Genomic DNA, 8,677 nt, shown 5'->3' with positions numbered 1-8,677 from the left:
CGGGAAGAAAAAAAAAACTTTTACTTAGACCAAAATATTATTTCGTTTACCACAATGAAGATTTTTTATTATTATGTTTGTTAACAAAAATACAAACAAACTGAAGAAAAGGGAAGAACATTGATGTCAAACGAATATGCATCCTCATCCTCATTCGTCATAATTTGTTTTTTAAATCTACGTCTTTTAATCTCAAAACTACGTGTTATGTCTTTCTTTTATGTATTGTGTTATGATGTTTTGTGAAAAATCTGTACGTAATGGAGAAAATGGATATCATTTTCGGATTTAGCGTACAGGAATCACTGTAGAACATGTAAAAATATCAATACAATAAAACCATCACAGGCCTGTGTTATTAATATCCTATGAGGTTAGTAATATAAAGTTATATTTTACATTGAAATACATGTTTAGAGACAAACAGATATTGCTACTGTCACATGAGATTTATCAAATCTGTAAACTTTCTACTATCTTACTATAATGGAAGTAGCGTGTATGTCAGTATCTATGTATGTAACCAAAACTCCTTCGCCATCTATTGAATGGCACCACAAATAAAAATCCATAAAAAAATTCACACTTTGGGTATTCAAGACAATTAGAAAAATAACTGTGGTATGTGCAACAACCATTTCTTTATAATAGAACACAATTTTAAATAAAAGTACTTCCACACAACAAGAACATGACTTTCACTAGAACTATACATGAGGGTTTGATTATATCTTTATTGATGTAGTTTTTAAATGTAGTACTAAGAAGCTGGAGTTCCTAAAAAACTATTATTTGTGAATATAAACGGTACCACTTTTAATATATAAAAACATTACAGTTTATATCAGTAAAATTTATTAACGTTTTGAGTTCTGTACATTGAATCATTTTAATGCAATAAAACACTTTTCCCGTGCAGTAATCCCCAGTAAAAAATCCTGTTCAATTTTTCTAAATTTTTTTCAATGAGGTATGAACTACGATTAGTAATTTTTAGTACTAACAGCCGCCAGTAGGGTGGCGTTTCTGCTAGTGTAATATAACATCTCCAACAACTTACCTGTAAATTTCTAAAGTTTTATGCATTTTAACCAATGTTATTGCTACTTCATTTTTTCGAGGAATTACGTTGGTAATAGTTCATATTCTAAATAATTAGTTTGAAATTGAAAATGTGATCGATAAAAACTCTGGAACATTTCAAGATATTTAATATTAGCTCATTTTAAAACACTTAGATATTTGCTACATTGTTTTGCTGACTGATTTTACATTTGCGCAAAAGTACATAAACACACTGGCTTTTGAAGATATATCCTACCTAGAAGAGAACACCTCCCTCCCCTCCCCCAGGGGAAGAGGGTGGGCGACACCACTCCAAGTTTGGTTGGGATTAGCACAGAGGCGTGGGCGTGAATACCGGAGAGACATCTATACAGATAGTTTGGTTTGGTTTGTTTGGAATTAAGCACATAATTTGTGTTTAATATGGAAAATATTATTCTTCCTAAAGTTGATGAGTTAAAATGTATGTTTCTGTGTATTTTGTAGCAATGCCACATCGAGCTATCTGCTGTGTCGACCGAGGGGAATCGAACCGCTGATTTTAGTGTTGTAAATCCGCAGTCTTACCGCTGTCCCACCGGATGCCATTTAAAATGTAAAAATATTTTAAAAGTTAGTGTTAAATGTTATTGCGTTTATCCAGGGCGAGAAGAAAACTAAAAATAAAATATTTCTAACATTGACTAATTTGGAAATTCTGTTAACAATCATTTAACAGAACTGTCTGACTTCGAAGCAAAAGGATTTGGGTGGTTCTTAGAAAGCAGAATTAGTTTAGAACTTAGAATTAATAAATATAATCCACCAAAAGGTTCATCATATATCGAAATACCTAAAATGGTGCAAGATAAAAAAAGCTGTAATTGATATCTAAACCCAAAAGAGCCCATCTGTAAAAGAAAGTGCGGGTAAAAAGAACAACAACAACAAACAAAAACACCGTGACTAAAAGATGTGAACTCAAACCCGGCGGCCAAGCCAGTGCAGTAATGTTGTTGATGACAATGAAAATTTTAATAATGACAATTCAGGTAAACATTGTATTACCGTCCTCCATGTTTCATTCAGGAGTTTATAACACAATGTTTACCTGAATTGATATTATTAAATTTTTCATTGTCATCAACAACATTACTGCACTGGCTTGGCCGTCAGGTTTGATTTCGCATCTTTCAGTCACCATGTTTTTTCTTGGTCGCACTTTTTTTTTTTTACAGCTGGGCTGTTTTTGGTTTATATATCTATACTTTTTTAACAAATGGTTGTGAGAGATACTATTACACCTTTTTTGTGCTTAACAAAGCCTACCAAATGCGCACACGTATAAGCTGTAAATCCATGGATTTTACACACATTACATACATGGATTTATCACGTCAAGCAGTATTTGGCCTACATATCGGTTGAATGTCCACCGTGCAGAGAAGTTGTAAAATATAACGAATACTTTCCAAGAGACATAGTACAATATTATATTGTTACTCACATATATGCAACCTATCACATGTTGAAGAGACATTGTGATCTAGGCTGTATAACAAGATGTTTACATCATTTGCTGTTGTAGGCCTGGACATCCTAGTCAACTGAGATCCGATAAGAACCGGATAGCAGCCGAGTTTTAATCTGAGATCAAGGGAATTCCTGTAAGTAATTTCATAACGATTCCACTTACTAGTTGCTCTGCAGGTCTGGTCAAAAATTATCCTTCAAAAATCGCCGTTCTTTTTACTACAACAAACAGCTAAAAGTTGTATTTGGTTTGCACGAAACTTGGAACAGTCGTAGAGTAAACGGTTTGTTAAATGTGTACCAAGTTTAATAAAAATTGATGTTGAGGAAGTATGTTTTTTTAAATTTCTAAAAATTCCGTACAATTTGGTGAGTAGAAAAAAAAGACGATGAAAATCAAGCGAACTTTGGTATCGCATATCTTAGTTTTGGCTGCACGGATTTTCTTGAAATTTGGAATGTAAGGTAATCAAACTGTAGGGCAATACCGGCGAAAAGTTTTAAGAAATTAATTGTGGGAGAACTAAGCTACAGATAAATGAAAAACTCATTTCGTTTATTTGTGTTGTTTTTTTCTTGGCCGCACGACACAATATCGTGTGTCTTGATTAAAAGTGAAGATTGTTTGTTTTCACTTATGCAAAAAGCTAAACAAGGGTTATCTGTGCTCTGCCCGCCACGGTTATCCAAAACCGCATTCTAGCGTCGTTAGTCCGCAGACATGCCGCTGTACCACTGGGGGGGGGGGGGGCGAAGTGAAGATAAACAAATGTTTTATGTATCTTTTATCAGCATATATGCACCCAGTTGATAAAAAATATCCATAACGAGTTGGTAATTATAATAAACTAGAACACATGAAAGATATTAAAGAAGCATTTAAAGAAATGAATTCCCCTATTGCTATAAATGATATTCCAAAATTTGAAACGAAGATGAATTTGTCAGTAAATATGAGCGACATGTTCATCTTTTATATGTAAATAATACAACTAATGCACATTATTGTCTTATCAAAGATTTATCTCGATTAATTAGAAGTCAAGTAATAAAGCATAAATCAAAAATATATCTATGTGAACGATGTCTACGGTATTTGTATTTAGAATTAGACATGAGGAAATACAAAGAAGACTGTAATACAAAGGAAGCTATGAAGATTGAAATATCCTTAAAGGACTCGAGTTCCTTTTGTTATATATGCTGATCAGGAATGCTTAACAAGAAATATTGATGCCTGTAATTCAGATCCCTTTGAGAGTTATACAAGTGCTTATCAAAAACATGAATCTATGTGGGTTTTTTTAGTAGAGAAAGTATGTTTATGGACATTATAAATATCCTATAGTTTATAGAGGACCAAATGCACAAACTGTATTCATGAAAATGCTTAAAAAAGAAGTTGAAGAAACAGAAAAGTTATATAACATTGATAATAACATGGATGGTGCAACTGATGAAGAATTTAGAAATAATGATATTTGTCATAATCAGATTCAACTATAAGAAATATCAAGATAAGTGCTGAAAAGAAAGTTCACCATCATGATTATTTAAGTGAAAAATATAGAAGATCTGCAAACGAAAATTTTTATAAATTGTATAGAAATCCTTTATTCATAACATGATAGTGATCTTTTTTAGAAATAATTAGGCTAGGATGGTAGAGAAATTTATCTAATTCCAAACAACGAAGAAAAATAGATTTTATTTAGCAAAAAATCACTAACCTGAAATTAAGATTCATAGATTCATAGCTAGTAGTTTAGATGAACATTCAAGTAACTTTAAGAAAGAGTAGTTCAAAAATAAAATGTAATATTTTCCTGAAGATAATCTTAGTCTTGTAGTAACAAAAGGAGCCTATCCCTATGATTATATGGACTCGTTTGATAAATGCCTTGAAACATAATTACCACTAAAAGAAACATTTTACAGTATATTGAACGAATGTAGTATATTGGATGATGACTACAAACATGCTCAAAGAGTTTAAGGTACAAAACATGGGAGAAAATTATAATCCTTATGTAAAGACTGGTGTTCTGATATTAGCTGATATTTTCGTGACGTTTGTTTGAAAACATATAAATTAGAACCTGCTTGGTATTACACATCACCTGGTTTGTTTTGGACGCAATGTTAAAAATGATTGGTTTTGATTTAGAATTATTGACTGGATATAATATGATTCTAAAGCTTGAGAAAGGTATATTCGTGGAGGTATGTCGCAGTGTCGTAATAGATATAACAGAGAAAATAATAAATACATGAAATATTATTATCGTAATAAAGGAAGTATTTATTTAGCTAATAATAACCTAAATGGTTGGATAATGAATCAATATTTACCCTATGGAGGATTTAAATAGAGTGATACAAATATTGGTGTAATGAAAATCCCTGATGATTTTGAAATAAGTTATATTTTAAAAGTAGATTTGGACTATCTAAAAGAGCTACACGACTATCATTCGGATATACCTTTAGCATCAGAGAACAAAATAGCAGTCAAAGAAATACAATTAATGAGAACTTTATGTGATAAGAAAAATTACGTGATTCACCATAGAAATCTTAGATAATATTTATCATTAGAAATGAAACTGAAGAAATTTCATGAAGTGTTAGAGTTCAAACAATCTGATTAGTTTAAGAATATATTGAACTAGATACACAAATGAGAAATAAAGCCACTAATGATTTTGAAAAAGATTTTACAAATTGTTAAATAATTCTGTATTTGGAAATACTATGGCAATTATTAGAATATAGGTTGATATAAAATTTTGTTCTGATGCAAAGAAAGTTGAACAATTAATACCTAAACCAAAACTTCAATGAAAGAACAATATTTACAGAAACGGTATCCACAATTCATATGAATAAAACAAAAATAATATTCAATAAACCAATTTTGATGAAAGAGTTAGCACAAAGGATCACATATAATGTGTAATAGACTTAAAATAAGACCAAAACTACGACTATCCTTCTTCAGGAGAACAATAGTCAACTATTCGAAAGCGCTCGAGTTTTGGAACTTATTTTAAGTCTATTACACTTTATATGTGATCCTTTGTGCTAACTCTTTTATCTAGATTGATATTCCACTCATGGACCACTGACCCGATTTTACCAATGGTAAGTTACTTCTTCTTTCACCTAACATTGTCATTTTTGGAGATTCTATTATTAAATACCTGTATCAACACCTTTCTTACGTTAAAGACCAACATGTTTTAATCAAATCCATTAGTGTAACCACTTCAGTTGACCGTTTAGACTGTAAATCTTTACTGCCACAGACTATAAAATACCTAATTCTTAATGTTGGAACTAACGACTTCAAACGGGACTCAATGACCGCTAATGATTGTTTTAATGACCGTTACATATTCTGATTCAATAAACCAATATATGTTGGTATGAGCATTCTAGACCTTCCGAACTCATTGATGTATAAGTTGAACTATGGATTCATGAAACAAAAATATGGTGATGAATTAAAATTATTATACCAAGATAATAGTTTTTATATATACCATATAAAAAGAGAGACCTCTCTGAGTATATGAAATAAAATATTAATTAATCTCATATTTCAGACTATCCAAAAGACAATTCTTATGGTGTTCCATTTTAAATATAATGTTTTGGGTAAAATGAAAGACGAAAACAATAGAAAAATAATGACTGAATTTAAGTATAAGATGCATGCTTTAAGATTACAAGATGATAAAATTTGGAAGAAGTTTAAAAGTGTTAAGTATGTTACTAAAAACAGAATAACATTTAAAGAATATAAAGAATGTTTATTTAACCCTTTCCACAGTGTTACACTTTTCTGCACATATCACAACGTTTTTACAGAGTTACATTTATAAGTTTATTAAACAATGTACACGGAATAAACTTGGCATCAAAACGTAGTTAATAAATCAAATCTTAATGCTCTATAAATTGCAAATTAATATTAGAAGGAAATATTTTTAAAAATCCTCAATCTCCTCTAATATGAGAACTGTGACATTTGTTCTCTAGGTTTCCCTTCTTCTCTAATTATTTACCACCCCTCCAAGAAGTAAGGAATTTAACGTAAATTATTTATTATAATAGAGGTATTACTGAGGTAAAGCAAAATGTTTATATCCTTCAATCTTGTTTGTTTATAATGCCATAAACTAAAAAATCAGATCCACTTGCCACGTCCACCTGTTGCACCTTCTCTTCAATGATTGCTACTGAAGTTTAAAACTACATTACTTAGAACCATTGGAAATCCAAAGTTCTAATATATCAAATGACAATATATATATTACTTTGTTTTTTATACAGAGTATTGTCAATTTCGTCTTCAGTTTTTTTATACAGAGTATTGTCAATTTCGTCTTCAGTTTTTTTATACAGAGTATTGTCAATTTCGTCTTCAGTTTTTTTTATACAGAGTATTGTCATTTTCGTCTTCAGTTTTTTTATACAGAGTATTGTCAATTTCGTCTTCAGTTTTTTATACAGAGTATTGTCAATTTCATCTTCAGTTTGAAAGTTTATCTTGCAGTGTTCAGATCGAGCAGCTGAGAGAATTATTTTAAACCTCTCTTATCTTAGTTTCAAAGCCAGTTAAATTTTAATCGTGCTTGTTATTATTCTGTTTACTTAGTTGCATTATTTAAATAAATAAGAATTATTAATGTACCAGTAACATCGTTATAAAAATAGTAGGCTTAAATTTGATCGGCAACCAATAAAAAAAAACACACACACACAAGAAGTCAAAGGTAAGTACTATATATTTCTCGTTTTTCGCGTATATTCTTTTTATTATTATAAAAGTAACTTAAAAGTAACAGTTAAAGTAATATTAGGTTAGATAAGATTATGTAAGATCACGAAAATAATAATAATAATTCTTTATAAGTTATGTTTGTGTGTTAATCTCGAATGATGACAAAAATATATATAACCAGATGGCATTGATACTTTAACGTGGGATCATTTTTAAAGAAAGAAGCAAAAAGTTAATGCTATTGGATAATTTCAATATATTGAAAGTCGTAAACCGAGTGAGCCAAACACTGAAGATGGATTCAGTGTCTTTAAATGTAAAAAATTAAAACTCAGTTTGGTGATAGAATTGTAGCTGTGTTAATTTGCTGTGAAATGTAATTCTGGTTGTAATTGTACCGCTTTGTTGTTGTGGTTGATTACACTATAGTCATGACACAAGAATGGCAATAATTCTCCACTGACAATGCCCTGTAAATATGTTACATTTTCATACCTTGTCCATGTTTCAATAAAATAATATGTAGTTTTAGATTTATTAACATGAAGTCTGTGTATTATAAACATGTTAAAAGTAGCTGAACACATTCATATTTAAAATAATGTAAAATAGTTACCGAGATTCATTGTGACTTTACTGTAAATAATGTAAAATAGTTACCGAGATTCATTGTGACTTTACAGCAAATAATGTAAAATAGTTATCTAGATTCACTGTGACTTTACTGTAAATATGTAAAATAGTTATCGAGATTCATTGCGACTTTACTGTAAATAATGTAAAATAGTTACGAGATTCATTATGACTTTACTATAAGTTATCTAAAATCGTTACCGAGAATCATTGCGACTTTACTGTAAATTATGTAAAATAGTTACAGAGATTCATTGCGACTTTACTGCAAATAATGTAAAATAGTTACGAGATTCATTGTGACTTTACTGCAAATAATGTAAAATAGTTACCGAGATTCACTTTGACTTTACTGTAAATATGGGAAATAGTTACCGAGATTCATTGTGACTTTATTGCAAATAATGTAAAATCGTTACCGAGATTCATTGTGACTTTACTGTAAATATGTAAAATAGTTACCGAGATTCATTGTGATTTTACTGTAAATAATGTAAAATAGTTACCGAGATTCATTGTGACTTTACTGTAAATAATGTAAAATAGTTACCGAGATTCACTGTGACTTAACTGTAAATAATGTAAAAATGGTTCTCGAGATTCATTGTGACTTTACTGTAAATAACGTAAAATAGTTACCGAGATTCATTGTGACTTTACTGTAAATAATGTAAAATA

This window comes from Limulus polyphemus, unplaced genomic scaffold (assembly GCF_000517525.1).
Source record: "Limulus polyphemus unplaced genomic scaffold, Limulus_polyphemus-2.1.2 Scaffold905, whole genome shotgun sequence".
In the NCBI taxonomy this organism is placed as follows: Eukaryota; Metazoa; Arthropoda; class Merostomata; order Xiphosura; family Limulidae; genus Limulus; species Limulus polyphemus.
The sequence above is the reverse complement of the archived record's forward strand: the minus strand, read 5'-3'. Positions refer to the sequence as shown.